The sequence below is a fragment of the Chrysoperla carnea genome, chromosome 2 (assembly GCF_905475395.1).
Source record: "Chrysoperla carnea chromosome 2, inChrCarn1.1, whole genome shotgun sequence".
In the NCBI taxonomy this organism is placed as follows: domain Eukaryota; kingdom Metazoa; phylum Arthropoda; class Insecta; order Neuroptera; family Chrysopidae; genus Chrysoperla; species Chrysoperla carnea.
Window position 1 is genome coordinate 28,971,703 of NC_058338.1, and position 20,195 is coordinate 28,991,897.

General features: G+C 28.8%; 1 long non-coding RNA gene across 1 annotated transcript; it reads right to left on the reverse strand.

The window, feature by feature from the left end:
- Positions 1-1,665: 1,665 nt before the first annotated feature.
- On the reverse strand, positions 1,666-9,747 carry LOC123294153. The gene is made up of 3 exons (XR_006535075.1): positions 9,738-9,747; positions 5,961-5,967; positions 1,666-1,731 (listed from the first exon to the last, which is right to left on the reverse strand). It is a non-coding gene; the product is annotated as an uncharacterized LOC123294153 (long non-coding RNA).
- Between the last annotated feature and the right edge of the window lie 10,448 nt (positions 9,748-20,195).

The following is a 20,195-nucleotide window of genomic DNA, read 5'->3' on the forward strand; positions in this document are numbered from 1 at the left end:
TGTAAATTATGGGTCAAAATTACCTTATAAACAGAGTTTTATCGAAATCGGAGCCAACATTTTTTTTTCGATTTTTTCTTTTTTTGTAAAGGGGTACCCCTTAAAAAAATTCCAAAAAATCGAAAAAAATTTATTGTTTCTGATTTGGATAAAACTTAGTATATAAGGTAATTTTGACCCAAAAAATACAAAAATCGTATTCATTTGATGATTGGAAGCATAGTTTTTGAAATATCACCCATTATCCCATATTTTGGCTCGATATCTCCGAAACTAGTTTCCTAACCGTTATATTAATACATACCATTTTTGAATTTTTTGGGTCAAAATTATCTTATAAACGGAGTTACATCAAAATCAGAGACAAAAAAATTTTCTCGATTTTTTCGATTTTGTATAAAGGGGTACCCTTTAAAAAAATTCCAAAAAATCGAAAAAACCAATACTTGTAATTTTGGAATAATTAATAATTTTGAATGGAATACTCAAAGTAGAGCTGCCTATTCGTTTAGATAAATTTTAGTAATTTTTTTATTATTGAATAGTTTAAATATTTATGAATAAACAAATGAAAACAAACAATTGACTGAGTTAATTGTTGAAATACCATGCATAGTCAGTGTTGATTTCTTTATCACATTACACATACAAACATGTGACACATACATAACTGATAATTAAGTATAGTACATATTATAAAATTTTCGCCTAATTGGCGCCCTCACGGGTAAACAGTGATGTTTACGAAAAAATGTTACAAACAAAAATTTTTGATAAGGAACATTTTTTACATTTAAACTTTTGTTCTATCTCTATCGGTTTACAAGATGGGTCCTACGGACCCAAGACCCAACGGACCTATGATGCTCATTTACGAACTTAACCTCACTTTATACGCCCTGAGTACGCTGTAAAAATTTCAGCTTGATATCTTTTTTCGCTTTTGAATTATCGTGTCCACAGACGGACGAACGGACGGGCAACCGGAAATGGACTAATTAGGTGATTTTATGAACACCTATGACAAAATTTTTTTCCTAACATCAATATTTTTAAGCGTTACAAACTTGGGACTAAACTTAATATACTATGTATATTTCATATATACATGGTATAAAAATTTCTTACAATTTATGTCTTAACCATTTCCTAAATTCAATAGATTAGTGAGGTGATGTGATTATGCTGAATAATTCTTGGTTATGATGAATAACTCGTTTAAACCAGCTAATACCTCTTTAACATACCTTTTAAAGGTGGTATGTTTCCTTTATTATAATAAAAGTCTATTTTTCATTAAAGTTTTCATCGAATAACTGCCACAGATTATAATTTTTATTTATGTAATGAACTATAATCTGTGGTACCTGCTCAAAGGTTATCATATGTTTATCGCGTGATACTCGATAAAAAATTTAAAATTATAACTGTTAAAAATGGCTTCTAATAAAAGAATCTGTTTTATTTGCGCAGTCAAGTTGGTATTTGCGGTGTGGAAACGAGACGCAAAAAGCGTATCAAGTAACACTCTCTCGGCACTTTTTTCGCTAAAATGAATAGTGAAGCAGTTATTACAAAAAAATAACTTTAAACCAAGATCGCGGCCTTCTCCCACGGTATAGCAGCACCCTCCTTATCAATTTTAAACTTATCTTTGATTACCTTAACCGTAACCAAAAAGTTGGGTTTCCCCCCAAAAATGCGATTTAAAGATCTAGGATGATTGTATTACTAAAATCTATAAAATTACCCATTTTCACTCCCGGAAAACATCCCAGGAAAAAATACTAGGGGAATATACTATTATTCTATTTAGTTTTTACATTATTTCAACTTTAATGTGTTGAGCTTTAGTTTTTGAATATTATTGTATTTTTGTAGAACAAAGTAAAATATCATTTTTGTATAAAAATATAATGAATGGCGTAAATTTTTTATTAATTTGAAGAATACTATAATATAGAAGTGACAATGTCTTCTTTTTGAAGTGACAAAGTTTTTTTCAATTTATGATCCACCTTGTGTAAGCAATTTCTTTTTGATTATATAATTTGAATATATCATGAATAATTTGAAATAATAACGTTTTGTAATTTGTTTAAAGATCAATTACTCCAAGAATTGATCATTAACGCCAACACTGAACAACGTACCTACTTGAAATATATATTTGAACGAGATAGCGCGTATTTTGATTCTGCACTTAGCGAATAAATACTACTACATACATGAAAACAGATCCAGAAATAATTATTTATTATACACATATAAAATAACATTCGAAAGTAATATAATATTTATCCACTTCAATTAATTATTTTGATATCTTTTAGAGTTAATCTACATAAATATTTCTGATGATTACGATGATATCTTGAAAACAGTAAAATAAATTATATAATATATGATTCCAAACTAATAACTGTATATTACTCAAATGTTGTATATGTTTATTGAAATCATTAATATTGTTATATAAAGAATGTATTCTTCTGTATAATATAATATAGGTTGTCATAAAAAATTCGTTCAAAACGATGATATGTGCGGGCATATCACATCGTAAACGAAGCATATCAATTGTAATATTAACAAGTGAAAGGTTAGGTTATATTGGCTGTCCACGAAGAACACACTTAGGATATAGAGCCCATTGTGATACCATACATGTGTTTTACCACCTTTTCGAGGATAATTTCATTTATCAGCTCTTCAATTTCAGAGGCCCAGTGCACCTCCTTCTTAAATGTGCCATGCACTACACCAGATACACCAGAACATCACAAATATTAATTAAATTAATTAATTTTTGTTAATTTTGTTGGTCTTAACCAACTGAGCTAATAGGGCGACGTAACCTTACCTAACAAATGAAAACAAACAATTTACTGAGTTCATTGTTGACATACCATCCATAGACAGTGTTGATTAAGCAATCGTTTGTTTTTTATGTCACAACTGCCCGCTTTGCTGGTCCCTCCCCCATAACCCCTTGCGTAGAGGTAACAGTTTTGTAATTTACAATGTCATGCTTTTTTATTTGATACCCCTCTTGGGTATATTTGAAATATTCGATTATTCATCCCTATCTTTTCACACTCCGAATATCAAAAGAAAAGATAAAAACAATCCTTGAAACAGGTTGTATATCCTGTCAATATATAAGCTTAATCAATGCACAATTGCACAACTTGTTAAGTTTTATATTATACGTAAAAACCTTCCTCTTGAATCACTCTATATATTGGAAAAAACCGTATCAAAATCCGTTGGGTAGTTTTTAAGATTTAAACATACATAGGGATTAGGGAGAACAAAGTAATAAGACAGAATAAACAAAGCACGTGTATAATGTTAGTTTTGGCACTGATAAACGCACACTTGTATCTTAAACTTGAAGAAGTCTCTGTCTTATTTTGAACCTGTAATTTTTTGCACCACTTTTCTTAACATTCTGTATATAAGCAACATTTTCAATTATTCTAAATCTAAATTATCATTTCTCTATGCATGTAGATAATAATAATATGACAATACAATTTATAATTTATTTATTTAATATTATTATAAATATATTATATGTTAAATACATAAATTTTATTAATAAATTATATTCTTATTAATAAATTATATAGCTTATTAATAAACGATAGATTAATTTACTATATTGTTGCCATGTAACAATAGCGTTATATCAATTACGTCAGCTGAATTGGCCAGGGCGTATTACTTATATACGTACATTGGAATGTTGAGAAGTAATTCTTTATTGTAATCAAAAACATTTGCTTAAATATTTGGTGTGGCTTTTTCAAATAGAGAAAAACACGTCGAGAGAAAGAGGGACCCATCGCTATTCAATTTTTCAATTTTTCAATTTTTTCTCCTCATTAAAAGCATTTTATTTCCACTTTCCGAACAGATTTTCTAGGAGATTGTTGTAACATTCCCATAACTTATAATCATTCCATATACCATAATATTATCTCATGAATGTGAAATTGTCAGTGGCGTTGATCTAAGTTTTCAAAGTTTTTTTTTTGCCGTCTTTGTACTTCACTAATGTTTTGAGACTTACAGTAGAACTTCCAGTAGAATATTTTCTGTGCTCAATACATAGCCTTACCTCAATCACTTTTTATTACAATACACTGGAAACAAAGGTCAAACAGGATGGTTGCTATGAGTCTATACAAGGTGTCCCAGGAGTAACGGACGCCCTTGTTGGATCGGGGGAAAAAATAAAAAACTAAAACGAACATCTTCGAGCATTTTTCGATTCAATACACGGGTAATTAGCTATTAATTAATAAAGGACGCCAATCTGAAGCGCGCAACCGCAGAAAGTCAGTGTGAGGGTGAGGAATTGTAAGAAACTACGATAGCTAGGCCTGATGCAACTAAAGAGTCCTTTTAGTAGCATTGGGAATTGGTCCTATTACTGAAATTCCTGGAATTTCCTATATACGGAACATATATGAAAATATGTTTCCTTTCGATACTTGACGCTGAAGTATTGGATAATAATTTTTCACATATACGATCACGAGAGTCAACAAATCGGTTTACAGCAGTATTATCAAACGAATTGTTGCACCTATAGAATTTTTTTGTTTAGTCATAGTACCTGGTAAATTGACCGCTCTATCGAGAATCAAAAATATAATATGTTTTAATAATGTAGACTCATTAATCACAATTTTGTATTATCTACACAGCAGACAACACTGCACACAGTTCTAAGATTTATGAAAAAGAAAACAGCATTTAATATTTCATTATTGTTTCTTTTCGGACAAAAAAAAAAGCGATGAATGTAAGTAAGGTACGTACGCATACTTGGATGTAAGTGACTATAGCTGACGATGTACGGCGACTGACGGTTTTTTTCTATTCTATTATATAAATCTAATAACATATTACAATGTAATTATCTTATTTATGTACAACTAACGCCCACCAACGGGCATCATGATATACCAATTGCTTTTGTATATAATGAGGTTACGACGAGTTTACTGTCTCATAAATTAAAGCTATTATTATTAATATTATTGTTATTATTCTTTTTTATTTTAGTTTGTTTTTTTTTTCGCTTGAATTATAGAGCGTTAGTTACATAACTAAACAGTAATGAAAAAAAATTACCCACAATAAAGAATAAAAACGAAGGGTGCGTTAGAAGAACATGCTTAGTCACATTTTCGTGTTATTTTTTACTGAAAATGTCATTTTATAGTGCAAAGGTAGTAGAATGCTACGGAGATTAACTCCTTTTTGTGCTGACAAGCGTAGTCACGGAATATTTTTAAAATTTCTTTACAGTTCAAATACAAGTTCATTTCAAGTCCAAGTGAGTCCTTATCCATATATATTATAAATTTGAAAGTAAGGATGTTTTTTTTTGTGACGCTTTCACGCAAAAAAGAGCGAATGAATTTTAGTGAAACTGTATAATAATATAACTCATGCATCAGAAGAACACATGTGTTATAAATATAAAGACATATTTAAAAAAAAAATTGACATTTTATTGCTCCATCTATGATCATCATTTTGAACCATATATTAAAGATTTCTGTCATATATTAAAAATTTAAAATATTAGATGTTGAACAATTCATTGCCATCTTTTCTGGTATACTCAATGAATTATGACTATTTTACAATTTGAAAGCATTGAAAACTGTGCATATTTTTAGCTGTGTAAAACAATCTCTTTTGTGGAAGGGGGATAAGTGAGATTAAGAGAGGTGGAGGCAATAAAGCGGTGGTGTTTTTTTTTAAGTATAGCGAGCAGGTATCATCAACCCAGTTAATATATAATCGTGACATCAAGATGTTGTAGATTTGTTCACAGTTTCTATCCACTTAAAACACAACCAACCCAACGTGCATCGATTGTACACAAGACCAGAGTTTGTGGGTTCAATTTCCGCTCAGGTGTTCATTTAACAGACATTGTAGCTTTAATTACAAATTTTTTAAAGAGCGTTTATCTTACAACACCAACCTGGAGTTAAAAAGTCTATCAATGTATTTTGAATTTAAATATTCTAAAAATATGAACTGTCCACAAAAAATTAATAAATATGGTATGTGCGTGTGCATATTGATTAAGTTGGACCACATAGCTCCTAACAAAAACTAAAATAAAATAAAACTTATATGATTTCGTGTATATTAAATACAATTTACATATTTTGGACAGCGTTAACATATGAGAGTAGTTATAACGATAATAATATAATTTATCTTATATTAAAACACGTTGTTTTAAATCTTGTTATTTAATATGACTGCCTTATAAATAAAGAATAATATAGAATGTATTTTTTTTTCTCTGGTCGTCTCCTCTCAGAAACTTGTCAACTTTCATAATATTTATAATTAATATTACAAGTTTTTGACCTACATTATATGTGTCTATCTATCTCCATGCTTTCACTAAAGAAGGAAATAATTTTCAACATACCTACTATCTAGAATTGCAATGTTAGTAATATTTCAAATGCTTTTAATATTGTTTTCACTGCATTAAACACACTCCTGACAAAAAAAAAAACTGGTTAAAGTTTGGATTTTGAAGTACAAGCTAGAATTGAGCGAGGAGGATTCTCATAGCCTTTGTTAATTTATACAATTAGTAAAAAACGATCGAATCGAAAGTGTTGTTTGTTAATTGTGAAAACACACCCAGTTATAATACAGAATTGAAATTTTGCCGTTCTTCCTGATATTCTTATGAATTAGAGAGAAAAACAAAACCACTTTTTACAAAATAAAATATGAGGTGGCGTTCTAGTTTACAAGCGGATAAGTCCGTGATGTAGCCAAACCTTGTAACATTCCTCATCAAGTAGACTCGGAGAAAGTACGTTGCAAAAATATAAAAGTTAGACACGATAATGGTATAATGATATTTCATATTGGAAATATGAATAAAAATGATATTTCATATTGGAAATATTTTATTGGTTTATGAGGTACTGTGCATGATTTGAGATGTTAATATTTAGATATGTAAATGTGTACTTCATAATACATAAAAATGCAGTATCATCAAAAAATTTTTACCGGAAGTCCCACACCTGTAACAGGAGATGACATATATGAGGAGAAAAATTGAAATTTTAGTGAATATATTGATCAAATGAAGATTATGATTCATATATTGTTTATAAAGAATTCAAGAATCTTCTGTCTTAGTCCAACTCATTGCTGTCAATCTGAAAAAATAAACCCAGCACTTGAAAAAAAAATACATTTATCAAACGAATATAGGGACATTTATCAAAAACAAACACATACATTGAATGTCAAATTTTCATATCAAAAAAATGTTTTACATAAAACACCGTGATTTCACTGAACTTTTTCACTTTTTGACTCAAAAAAATATTTATCATGTATCACTTTACATTTTTTCTTACGAATCTACAATGGTTGGACCTAAGCAATTACCTCAGATGCTGGCACGCTAAAAATCGTTTGACACTCAGTCTATATAATTCCAACGTCAATGGCGTGAAAGGTATGGTTTCAATAGCCTTTTTCAAAAAAGCGATTCTTTTTTGTTTCGTACTTTTTTGTTCCATCTTTGTTTAACAGTGCCGTTTGACAAAAAGGGAGCATATTTCATATGTTTTTACTTGTATACTTTTTTTACAACTTCCCGAAAAGAAAGCGAATCAGTCAACAAGATTTATATGTTGTTGTACAATATTGCTAAAATCTTATTGTACGTATCTCAGGCAAGTATCAAACTCGTGGAATCGAGAAACAATAAATCGACCGTTTTTAAAGTTATGTATAGCTTTTGTTCATTTATTACACAGTTTTCAGAACTTGTATTATATATTTAAAAAAAAAAAAAAAAAAAACTTTCTAAATAATTTGATCAAGCCTTCTATTGATTGTTATTATACAAAATTTGAGCCAATTATTCATTTTAGGTATCTTCGAAGAAACGACCGTAATACGTTTTCTTGAAAAACAATAACATATAATCTGCCAAAGAATAAAATATTTCTTATAACATAAGCGATGATAACACCCTGTGCAAGTAAATAAAATTAATATGAACATTAATTTAAAATTGTTTTCAATTAAATATAATGAATATTAAAAATGTTTTATAATTGATTAGAATATTTGATTAACGTAGCAATAATAGGTATAGGTAATATAAAACAACATTAGTACCATTTCTGTATGTTAAACTATTTATATTAAGTTACACTTTATTGTTTAATCAAAAATATTAATTCTTATATCTTCAAAATTATTTCACAACTAAAGTTATAAATATATCATGATTTTAGTGCTTGATACCGTTCTGTACAACCGTGTAGGTGCTACCTTTTTATTCCAGAAAATAAATATTTCACTGCTCTGTTTTGACATTGACATATGCCGAAAAATAGTTCATTTTTTAAAGAACTATTCTTTTAAAAGTACTTAACGCCAATATCAGATTGCAAAATTTCACAAACAAGAATTTAAAACTAATTAATTCGATTAGCTCGTGGTTAACCGAATGGCATACATTCTGTTTTAAAAGAGTTTGGCCATTTTCGAAGTGAAAAATGAAACAGAAAATAATTCCGTTTTAAGTTATGATAATATTTTTAGGAGTTTTACTTCGTAGAGTTACATTTACGGTCTTACTTACGGTCTAAAACTGTTAATTTTGTTCACTATACTCATAATTTGTAAGTCATATCTGTAAAAAAGTTGCCTATAAATAAAAGTAAATTATTATTGATATTTTGAATCACTTATCTCTAACCTGTTTTTGGACACGGTTACCGAACCGCGGAATTCCGAATGAGTCAGCTAGTAATGTTTAACAAGCTGAGAGGCCGATAGGGTTGAAAAATATTCCTCAGATATCTTTTTTTTTCCACTGTCAAGAAGTTCTTATAAAGATGCTTAGGACTTAAAGTATATCTTCATTTTCGGGGCAAAATTATACTTTTATAACTATAACTTTAAATTAGAATATGTTCCTTATCGAAAAAAATTATTTATCATTGTCTACTTAATTTGAATTTTACTGTGGCACTATGGTAAATGGTTCGTTTTCGAGTAGGTTAAGTAAGTTAAATTTTTTTCCCAGGAGTCTGAGTCTATCAGATTGATGTCTTAGGAGTATTGATGCGTTGTAGAATTTAACTTAGGTAAGACACGATTTGAAAAATATTTATATAGTTACAAACAAAATGAAAATGTATAAGGGTCGCATGCATTTAAAACTGTGAGAACAGAAAATTAAATGTGTTGAAAAATCATTTTTTCAAGTGAAATTAATATTTCCATCTAATTTATTTTCAAATGCTACCACATATGTGTACTTTAGCAGGCATAATTGAAATCATTTAAAAATAATCTTATGCTCATTAAACAACGCTACCTACAGTCATTATGGAGAAATTAACGTGTTGGGAATAAATAAAAGTGTAAGTAACCACATACATACAGAAGAATATAAATCGTCGCTTGTTTTTACCCTTTGTTAATGTTTTTAAAACTATATGTGTTATTAATTAATGTAATTGCGAATAAATTATTATACATATTTTAGGGAAGACACCTACGCTCTTCCGAAATCTATTTTCTTAAGATTATCTTTAAAATACGAATTATATTAACAAAATACGAAACTGATAAAATTTTTGAATACACCTTACGTTTTTAGATTGCAGCAAAAGAAAGATAGCCTTGCTGCTGTTAACATTAATTAGTTAACTATTTTAAAATTTTGTTCTTTTGAATATCAAGAGAATTTCACAAGTACCATACCATATAATATTACCCTCTAAAAACCAAAAAATCTATCTTTATTATAAAAGGCAGATGTAGTGATACTGTACTTGCAGTTATTGATTTGTTTATATACTTTTTTTTTTATTGATTCGGTTTTCTGCATTAGGTTTCGGCCGCATACTGAATCGGAATATTGAAAAAAAAAATTATTTATTTTATTGAAGAAACCTTTCAACGTCTTAAGGAATGACTTTTTGTTTATCATTTTATATTTTTCAGGATCAAATAGACTCAAAGATTATGAAAATATTGAATGATTTACAACCGTCTCATTTTGGTCCATTTTACGTTCATATCCAGAAAAATCGTAGAAAGTTGCTAAGAGTTTTTTTTGCTTGTGGAAATTGTACCTTTCATCATCATTTGCATCGATGCCTGCGAGAGGTTGAATTTACAAAAAACTCATAAATGGCGAATTAAGCATCGCACCCACCCATCACTTGTGCAGTATAAAATCATTCAGTATTTTCGTGTTTTGTAGGATGAGTTTTTCTTTTTTCTTTAACCGTTATTATTACTTAACTAACAAATTGGTTTCAAGACTTTTCAATTTTGCATGTACATTTTATTGGAATTGGATCTTCTTTCTAAGACTTTTGACATATACTAAACATTTATAAATTACGTAAAAAGGAGCTTTTAGATCTTTCAATAGCAGAAGAAGATATTTTTATGGTCCCCTTTAGATTGAAGCATTAAACATCCGTAAGGAAAAATTATAATTATCGTATTTACACAAAAACGAAACGAAACAACCTACACCACATAAACTATCAAAAGATAGATAAATTATTGAAAATTTTATTACGCTCTCTAGATAGATACACACTTATTACCACTTACAGTTTGTGTATTTCGAATATATGTTGTTATAAAATTTATGGAGCTAGGCCAAAATAAAAATTGTTAAAAAACTATACAATATATACAATGAGTAACAAAAATATGTATCTGGCAATGTAGTATCACATTCTACCTATGAAAAAAAATAATGAAATGTACAAAATTTAAAAAAACCCCGACAAATGCGATTTATTCCTTGTAAACCGATTTTTGGAAACTTAGCTATAAAATGTACTCAATCACGCCGGTTCGACCGTTTAGGGGCTACGATGCCACTGAGAAACACAGGCGCACAGATAAACACTTTAAATGTAAATCACTCCTTCTTAAATCAATATCAAAGTGATGGTCAAGGATATCAGATGAGATGAAAAGGATACTTAGAAAACTATCATCGGACAAATTTAAAGGTTAAAATTATACGTCATGCCTTTTCCAAACTGAATCGGTTTTGAAGATCATCGCCATTTTTTTAGTTTTCTCGCACTTGAAACATAGCTAAGAACACTCTTCGTAAAATTACCTTTCAAATGAAAGCAAAAAATTAAAATCGGTTCATCCGTTTAGGCGCTACGATGCCAAAGACAGACAAAGACACACACACACACACGCACATAGCGGTCAAACTTATATAACTCCGTTTTTTAATTCGGGGGTTAAAAATAACTAATAATTTACAAAATATAAAATATTTGAAAAAAAAAAAATTGCCAAACTATTTTAACACTCTGTGTAATAAAAATGTTGATATTATTTATTGAATAAATAAATAACTTTTAATGCCTATTTATATTTTGGAATCATTTAATAAGATAAGTTAGACATGGCTTATCGGATGTTTAAAAAAACTTCTTTCAACATATACAGGAAACAAAAAAATTGTGGTAAATCAAACCACGCTTGAATATCCGCAATTTTCTTGGCTAACAAGCTTAAAATCGTAAGATTGTCTATGACTAGAAAATGAGAAAGAGGCATCTTTTGCTAGTCATGCTATACCCGTAATAAAATACTCCAAAAACTATACTAATCATATTCAATTTTAGATATTTAATCACTGACAATCTAATATACCTTCTGGGATACTTGGTCCAAATATTTTTGAACAAAACATATAGTTTTTTTGTGCTAATATCGAGTTCCTCTACACTTGGTTGCGAACACGATGTTTTCGAGATATTGAACCTAGTAAAGTTGGTTGTTGTTGAATTAAAAACTTCCTTACTAAAAATTAAGATTGAACTTTTTAGCTATCCCAGAAAAGTTTTGAAACTAGAAATTTGGATTGAGCATTGGGTTGTAGATCCATGCCAAACTCTTTTCTTGGTATTATTAACGTTTTGCTAAAAAAATTCTCTTAACTTATACAGCATCTGCGTTTCTTATTTGTGTATTGTAATCAATCATGTAAACTATAAAAATTACATACATAATTTTTTGGATCTATAAAAGTATTGTTGAATTATTATTTATTAGAAAATTGTACGTATGCAAATTTTTTTTCCAAACAATAAATATATCAAAGATTTTATCTCTCTTTATATATGTATTTTTGTTAATCGATCGTTAAACGAAGATAAATGTTTTTGACTATGAAAGAAAAAAAACGTTTAGAATTCAAGTTTTATACTTCTATTATTCAATTATACGTTCTATTTTTTATGCAATAAATCACTCTACTTCCATTAAGTTCTATTTATGTTTAAAAAAAAGATTTTTACCTCGGGTTTAATAGTTCCAATACGTTTTTTTTCATATACAGTGTGTCTCAGAAAACCCTAGCCACCATTTAATAAGTTCTATTTTCTTAAGTAAAGTCTGATACAGAAAAATGTTTTAAGCAAAAGGTGTACGTATAAAAATGTGGGTACCTCAGAATTGGAAATGGCCTTCAAAGTCAGTTATGCTCGATTTCGTTACAATTGTTATAGGTAACGAAGAAACCTCTCAAAAAGAAAGTTGTTCCTCCTAAGAACACGAATAGTTTGTTTGAAAAATTTTTTCGAAATATTAATTGAATGTAAAAATCTAATTAAAAAAAATTCAATTTTGGCTCCAATTTTGAGTTTTGGGGAAATTTTCCAAAAATCTAGCATTCAAAAGAGCACTCCCAAAACACTATCTCATTAACCAAACTAATTTAAACATTCCAGGGTATTTACATGTACAGATAAATTTGTACATTCAATTTCTGCCGAATATTTATATTTAAAAAAAAATCGAACAAAAACTTTTTACTTAAAAGTGTTCTTCAGTCTCTTACCCGTAATAAATGGAGTACTTTTAACTGACCGTCAATGTTCAATATGTGTCGTCAATGTTCAAGGTGCCTATGAAGTCTTCACCTTTGATATATGAAACCTAGTTTCAAAGATTTTTCTGTACCTGATTTACTTTAGAAGAGAAACCTTATTAATAGGCTAAGTACTTCTGGAACATGCTGTTTTATATCATCGAATACTATATTGATAGGAGAGCTCACATAAACCCTATTAATACAAAAGTTTCATTTTTATTTTTATAAAGAAAAAAACACAGGGTTTTATTCAACACCGTAAATCTTTTCAGGCCGAATTTCAATATTTTCAGGATACTAGAAAAAAAATAGAAATACATTATTTCATACGTTAGTAGTAGCATTAGCGTTTCACTTAGAAAATATGTAAATAATTCGATAGAAAGAAGATTTCGAAGTAAAATTATAGATGAAAATAAAAAAATGGAAATGTTACCATAGAAGGATTATTGTCACCAATTTTTCGACAACAGTTTTGCAATTTCAAACCTCACAATCTTAATGTGAAAGATGCAGAAAGAAAGAATGAAATTTCAGACTGATGCCAAAAGAAATTTTTTGTAAATGTAACAAGGGATTCGAAAAGAAAGTGATGCAGAACGTCAAATGATTTATGCCGTCAAGAGAATTAATTATTCGAGGCTTATCATAAACGAATTTTACGAGGATTTTCTATGCTGTCTTGTAAGAAAACATTAATATATGGATTCGTTATAAGGATTGGCATGAATTGTATAAAGCTTCTTACGAAGCTGCGAACAGCAGCTTGTTTTAAATAAATTCAACATTAGCATCAATTACCGTTTCTTCGTGTAGAAAATAAAAACTAATACATTTATTAATGAAAGAATAAGCAAACAAACATAAATACAAAAACAACCCAACCTAACTCAAACCAATGTACCTACACCAGTAAAATAATGTAACATTTGCAAAATAGGAGTTGAGTGAGCTAAGAGAATTATCTTTTAAGAATAATTTAAAATATATTGTTGCAATTTGTTTAGAAATACTAAAAATTAACTTGCGATAGTCTTTTATTTAACCCCCGAATTAAAAAAAGGGGTGTTATCAGTTTGACCGCTATGTTTTTGTATCTGTGTGTGTGTGTGTCTGTCGGTGGCATCGTAGCGCCTAAACGGATAAACCGAGAAGTAATTTAATGGAGAGTATTCTAAGCTACGTATGAATGTTCAAGTGCGAATTTAAGGTTCTGTACCCGAAAACTAAAAATTGGCGATGATCATAAAAATCGGCTCAGTTTGGAAATGGTATTAAGGAAAAAGGCAATTTAATGGAGAGTACTTAGTAATTTAAAGAATGTCTGATACATGTGCAGAACGCGTGAGCAAATCTCTCATCAATAAATGAGAGGGATTAAATGCCAAATTCTTCTTATAACGGGTGTCAATATTTTGTATAACTTTGTCACGATGAAGACATTGTGTCCGCGAAACAATCAAAAAAATGCACCGGTTACATATACTGTTTTACTGTCACAAAAAATGCACGGATTACATATAGTACTATATGTAATCCATGCATTTTTGTGACACATACATAATAGAGTATACATACATAATACTTAAAATTTAAAAATATTTTGTTTAATTTCTATTTTTCATGAATAATAAAAGTTTAGGATCTCTTCATTAGTCGAGAAATCGATTCAAACCATTTCAATCGCATCACACTAAAATACTTTTGACTTCTAAGAATTCAGTAAGAATTCATCGTTTCTGTTTGATCTAGTGATTTTGGGTATCCTGTATGTCAAATTTCATTTAAATCGCGTTCAAAATATATATGAAATGAAAAAGGCTCGGCACACATTTGAAAAAATTTTGATCATAAATACAAAGCCAATAGCTCATTTTCCTCAAACAGATAATTCAGCAGAAAAGTAGCATATATACATATATTTTAAAAGGACAAAATAATAATAATATAAATTTTATCTTTTTCATAATAATATTACACAGATGTTACATTTTTGTTTTGTGTAAATATTATACATATTTATATAAACAAACAAATAAGTACACCAAAAAATATTACCTGAGATTGGCTTCTAAAGCTAAACTTAATGACATTATACATTTTTAATTACCATAATTGAAATTTTATTTTATGTACATGCTATAGGAGTATGAGTTGCAACTTTTTATTCGCTCTGATGAAATTGTGTATGCTTTTTAAAAGATCTCAGTTTCCGATTGAGCTGAAATTTTGCACACAAATGTAAATTGGATAATATTGCATATCTTTGGTAAGCAAGTCACTCATTTTTGACTGTTTGTAAAACTTGGAGGAGCTAAATCAAAAACCATGTTAATTTTTCAAGCATCATACCTCAAAAGTTTTTAACGGACTACGTAGGTAGCACTTTTTGCTTGCAAAGCGCAGTTTAACATTCCCCTAAGGGATCTAAAGAGCATACCAAAAAACAGCTTTACTTCGCGCTTTGCGATTTTAGTTGTTTTTTTGTAAGATTATAGTTGTTCTTGTAGTAAATTAAATAATGTATAATGTATTTTTTGAGCACTCTATTAGTAGAAAAAAATGATATACATTTCCATTGAATATTTATAAAAATGCTCTTAAACATATACTTCCTGTTTGAAAACAAATAACTTATGTTCTTATAGGTATTAAATTTCTTTTAATATTTTATATGCTAAGTATAAAGAGTCGAGTAAAGAAGTGTGCGACATTGAAAACTCAACTCATTTACTGAAGAAAACGAATTATTTTAAAGTAAATTGTTTCGTCTTTTTTAATTTTAAAAGTAAATTGTAGGATAAATTGAAAAAAAAGATAATAATATAGATAATTTGAAAAAAAATGGGATTTCTTTTATAGCTTTTTCAAAATCGAACAAGTCTCTAATCCGTATATTTGTCTACAGTATTTTTTAAGAGGATTTATGTTTTTTCCAGAATTATTTAGTTTCTTTTATTTTACCTGATATTATTTTATTCAAATGAAAAATGTTTTATGTTTTATTACTATTTCAAATAGACAAAAAAACTAGAGGTGTCGTGGGCCACTCGGTACGAACTGTATTCCTTTCGTTCCATGGTACATTTTAAATGTAGCGCTTACTTGTTTATTTACAAGATATTTTTCTAAAAATTTAAGGTATTAATTTTAAGTCAAATACTTGTTTGATTCTTTAGAAAAATTTTAATTTTATAGCTACTTTTAGTTTTTACTATATGAATTAATAAACGTTTTAAAAAAACATACTTCTGGTTTAGTAGTCAACCCAATATGTACTTAGATTACATTTGGTTTAATCAGGATATTTATTATGACATAATATAAAAATTTCACTGTACTTACTTTAAATTATCTTTTACTTCTGATAAGTTTCACAACTCAACTTTTTTAAATGATAAAACTAATATTAAGAAAGTTAACATAGTAACTATTAACGCACTTTTGCGATTTCCCAAATCGTGCCATGCACTCGTTGTGCATATTCGCAGGCGTACGTTAATAATGCTGTTAATGCCCACTAGCATCGTAAATAACGATTACTGATCTCTAGATATATTTATTGTTTCTATTGATTTTTTGGCATAAAGTCATTTTATTTGACAATGACTATTACAGTAGAATCTCGATAAGTTAAAGTCCAAGGGAAACACAAAATATTTTAAGTTATAGAGGTTTTAAGTTATCAAGTGTCTATGTTAGGTAAAGGTTAATATAGAGGCGTGTACATGTTTCTATGTACGCTAGTTAATATAGAGGTATGTACATGTTTCTATGTAGTTACTGAGGGCCTATACAGAGATTATTTATTTAAGTTATAGAGGTTGCGTATTTTATGTTATAGAGGTTTTGGGCTCTGATGGGAAGGGAACATAGTATTTTTTGAAGTAACAGAGGTTTTTATGTTACCGAGGTTTAAGTTATCGAGATTCTACTGTATATCATTACGTACAAGTGCTAATGAATATGCAGATGGAGATGTTTATCATTATCAATATATAATAATTTTAAGTGGCTGACTGTGTACTGTTCGAAGATTGAGATTTTCTGTCAAATATTGTAAAGTGAAGTACGCTTAGTTATCACAATGGTTGGACTGAAATATACTGCAAAGTCCTCATGCATTAGTGCAGACAAATAAAAATTACCATCCAATTTTGTTTTTAATATTCACCTTGAAAACACTAATTTTATGGTGTTAAGTAATTTTTGGAAAATACCCACTCTCTCCAAAAAGTTTTGATATTCAAGTTTAATTTTGTTTGTCAAATTTTTCAATTTTTATTTAAAAAAAATGGGTATTTTGGGTAATATAATGGGTAATATTTCTCACTTTAGTTAACACTTTTTCGTTCCAACCGAGGCAGAAGCGAGAAAATGAGGCATCATAACCTGTCATCATCTGGATGCATTTCGCTTAAAATATAAGCCCATGATCTGCTTAAGTTGTATTTTTCAAGGTTGTCATAATAAAGCATACGGGCTTCAGCTAGTAAATACTTCATATACAGCATCACAACCTATAACTCCAAATCAATTTAATCAAAGTCGATCATATATTATTAATATTATAATATATCAATAACCATATAACATTTGAAAATTTGATTTGTAAAGTAATTACTTTTAATGTATGCATGACGTAATGCATATTGAGGTGCCAATGGTAAATCCTACAGTTATCAATAACTAAAATTATCAATTAAGGTTATTGAATATTAAAAAATTAAGAAAAAAAAATTTCCGGCTAACAAATTTATGTTTTACATGAATTTTTATTAGTACAATAAAACTAAATATCTAAAAGGAAAAAAGTGTTGCATCTTTGAAATTTTCTCAGTTGTTTATTGCGTTGTAAAAACTTCGTACAAAAAATCGGACATTTAGGGGGTCTTAGCCCAATTTTTTTGGGGAAATGTATGAAATAAAAAAGTTCAAGCTGATTTAATTGTGCACAAATGCAAATTTCTGAAAATTGTGTCAAAAAAATGGGTATGAGCCTAATATTAGGCTTATCAAAACTTCAAATTGCTACAAAATATAAATTTTTTTCTCAAATCAAAAATATCAATCACGATATGATCTATCATAATCATTTATAACAAAATATAATGAAAAAGTAGTTTAATCAGCGAACATAACGTTACACAATTGTATGAAATTTCTGGTAAAAAATTAATTATCAAATAAAAAACTGAAAATTACCTTTCAATCAATGTCCAAACGTTTTGATTTGTAAATGAACTGCTATAATAAAATAATTTTAATTATTTTACCTATTTTTTTTAAAAATTAATTCACATTCACAAATTAAAAAAAACATGCACGGACTTTGTTATCACAATGAAACTAACACACAACGTTAAAATGGCGGTGTATGTGTGTTCGGATGGGATTGCCTCTTTGTCTGTAATAGTTTTTACACATCTTCAAGAAATATGAAATGAATCAGTCAATGAATACTTTTGTAAATGTGGGCTAACGAAGGGGCTCGGACCATCACCGGTCCAAGTAGGTACCATCATTCTCTTGTTTTAAAAGGTGCGAAACACAGTTTGGCTTCACTGTGCTGCACGTTTCATACAGTTTGTCAGTTCTCTAGTATGATCCTTACCAGTATAGTCTTTATTAATTTTGAATTACAATTTATATGCGGGTAATAAGGATCCTAGTTAATACATAAGCAATAATATGCATGCATCAATATATACAATATCCTCCAGAAAGTCTAAGCCATCATTTAAGAAGAAATATATAAGATAATTTAGATACAGATGTTTCAACATAATATTTTTGAGCTTAAGGTGAAGCATCTCAATGACGTTAATAATATTCTCAATATTTGACAGAGTAATCAATGATTGTCAAAGTAATCGAGCTTAAAAGGTACCAATATTTGAATTCGAATAGTTTTATTTATTTATTCTTAAATTATCCATTACTGAACCTTTTACTCTCCTTCCCAAGTATAGGATAATATTTTGTTAACCAATACTCAAAAATCTTATGTTTTACCTATCGTTGATGATGCCTCAATTTCGAGTTAGCTTGCTAAATGAAGTTTTATTTTTATATTACTGAAAATACGTCAATTTTTATCAGACTAATCTTTAGTCTAAGCATAACTACATCGTTATTCTTATTTGGAACAATGACAGAAAATGAAATACAGTGAGTTCTGGAACATGTTGTATATTGTTAAATGCTTGTAAATTCGAAGTAACATATCATCATTATTACTTAGGCACATATTATCTATCCTAACTACAAATAATATACACGTAATCGGACAGCATCCATACAATAAACAATCATCCGTTGGTACTGTTCTGCTGAGTAGTACACTGAATGTAAATAGAAAAGAATGCTCCTATTGCAGTGTAATGAAACATTGCTCTCTATTTACACTTAGTGTAAATTGTTTATACATTATGGTACAGAGAGAACGTACGACATATGTCAATATTATTACACTAATATAATGCGTCCGTTTGCAATTCTAACTCTAGCTTAATCAAGAACTTTGTTATTGTTTTGACTGTTACGTCGAATTAATTCAATGGTATTAAAAAAGAAACAAGTGAAAACAAGCAATTGATTGAGTTAATCGCTGAAATAGCCCGTATAGAGAGTATTGAATGTTAGTGCTTGCATTATTCGTCGAATGCAAAAAACCTCATCATTCTAGCTGTTCTAGAAGTGCCTTAGAATTTTTAAACCTTAATCAGTCAGTCAGTCAGTTTCGCCCATGGTCATATAGATAGTATTATAGATACTGTAGAAACATAATTATTGTCGTATCAATATAAAGAAATTAACGCTAAAAATTTTTGTTTTTTTTTTAAATTGTAATACTTCAAGAAATATATAGCCTAAACCACTAGAATTTATTGAGAATCTTGTCAGTACCTAATTAAAGTAAATTATAATTTTAGTACCCGTGGTAAATCCATCAATTTTTGTGCATATAAAAAAGGTATGAGCAACATTATTTTTATTATAACTCAATACTTTCATAATAACGTTCAATACTCTAATAGTTGTTGCCGGAAAAAAGGGAGTCGTCTTCCACTAGCGGTCTCTCAAAAAATATCGCACAAAAACGAATAAACTAATATTTACATTTTTTAAAGCTACATTTTCTGTAAAGAACTTTTTTTTCGTAGGATGTCTACTTTTTTAGTTATTCGAGAAACACAAAAGAAAAACGTGATTTTTTCAATGTAAA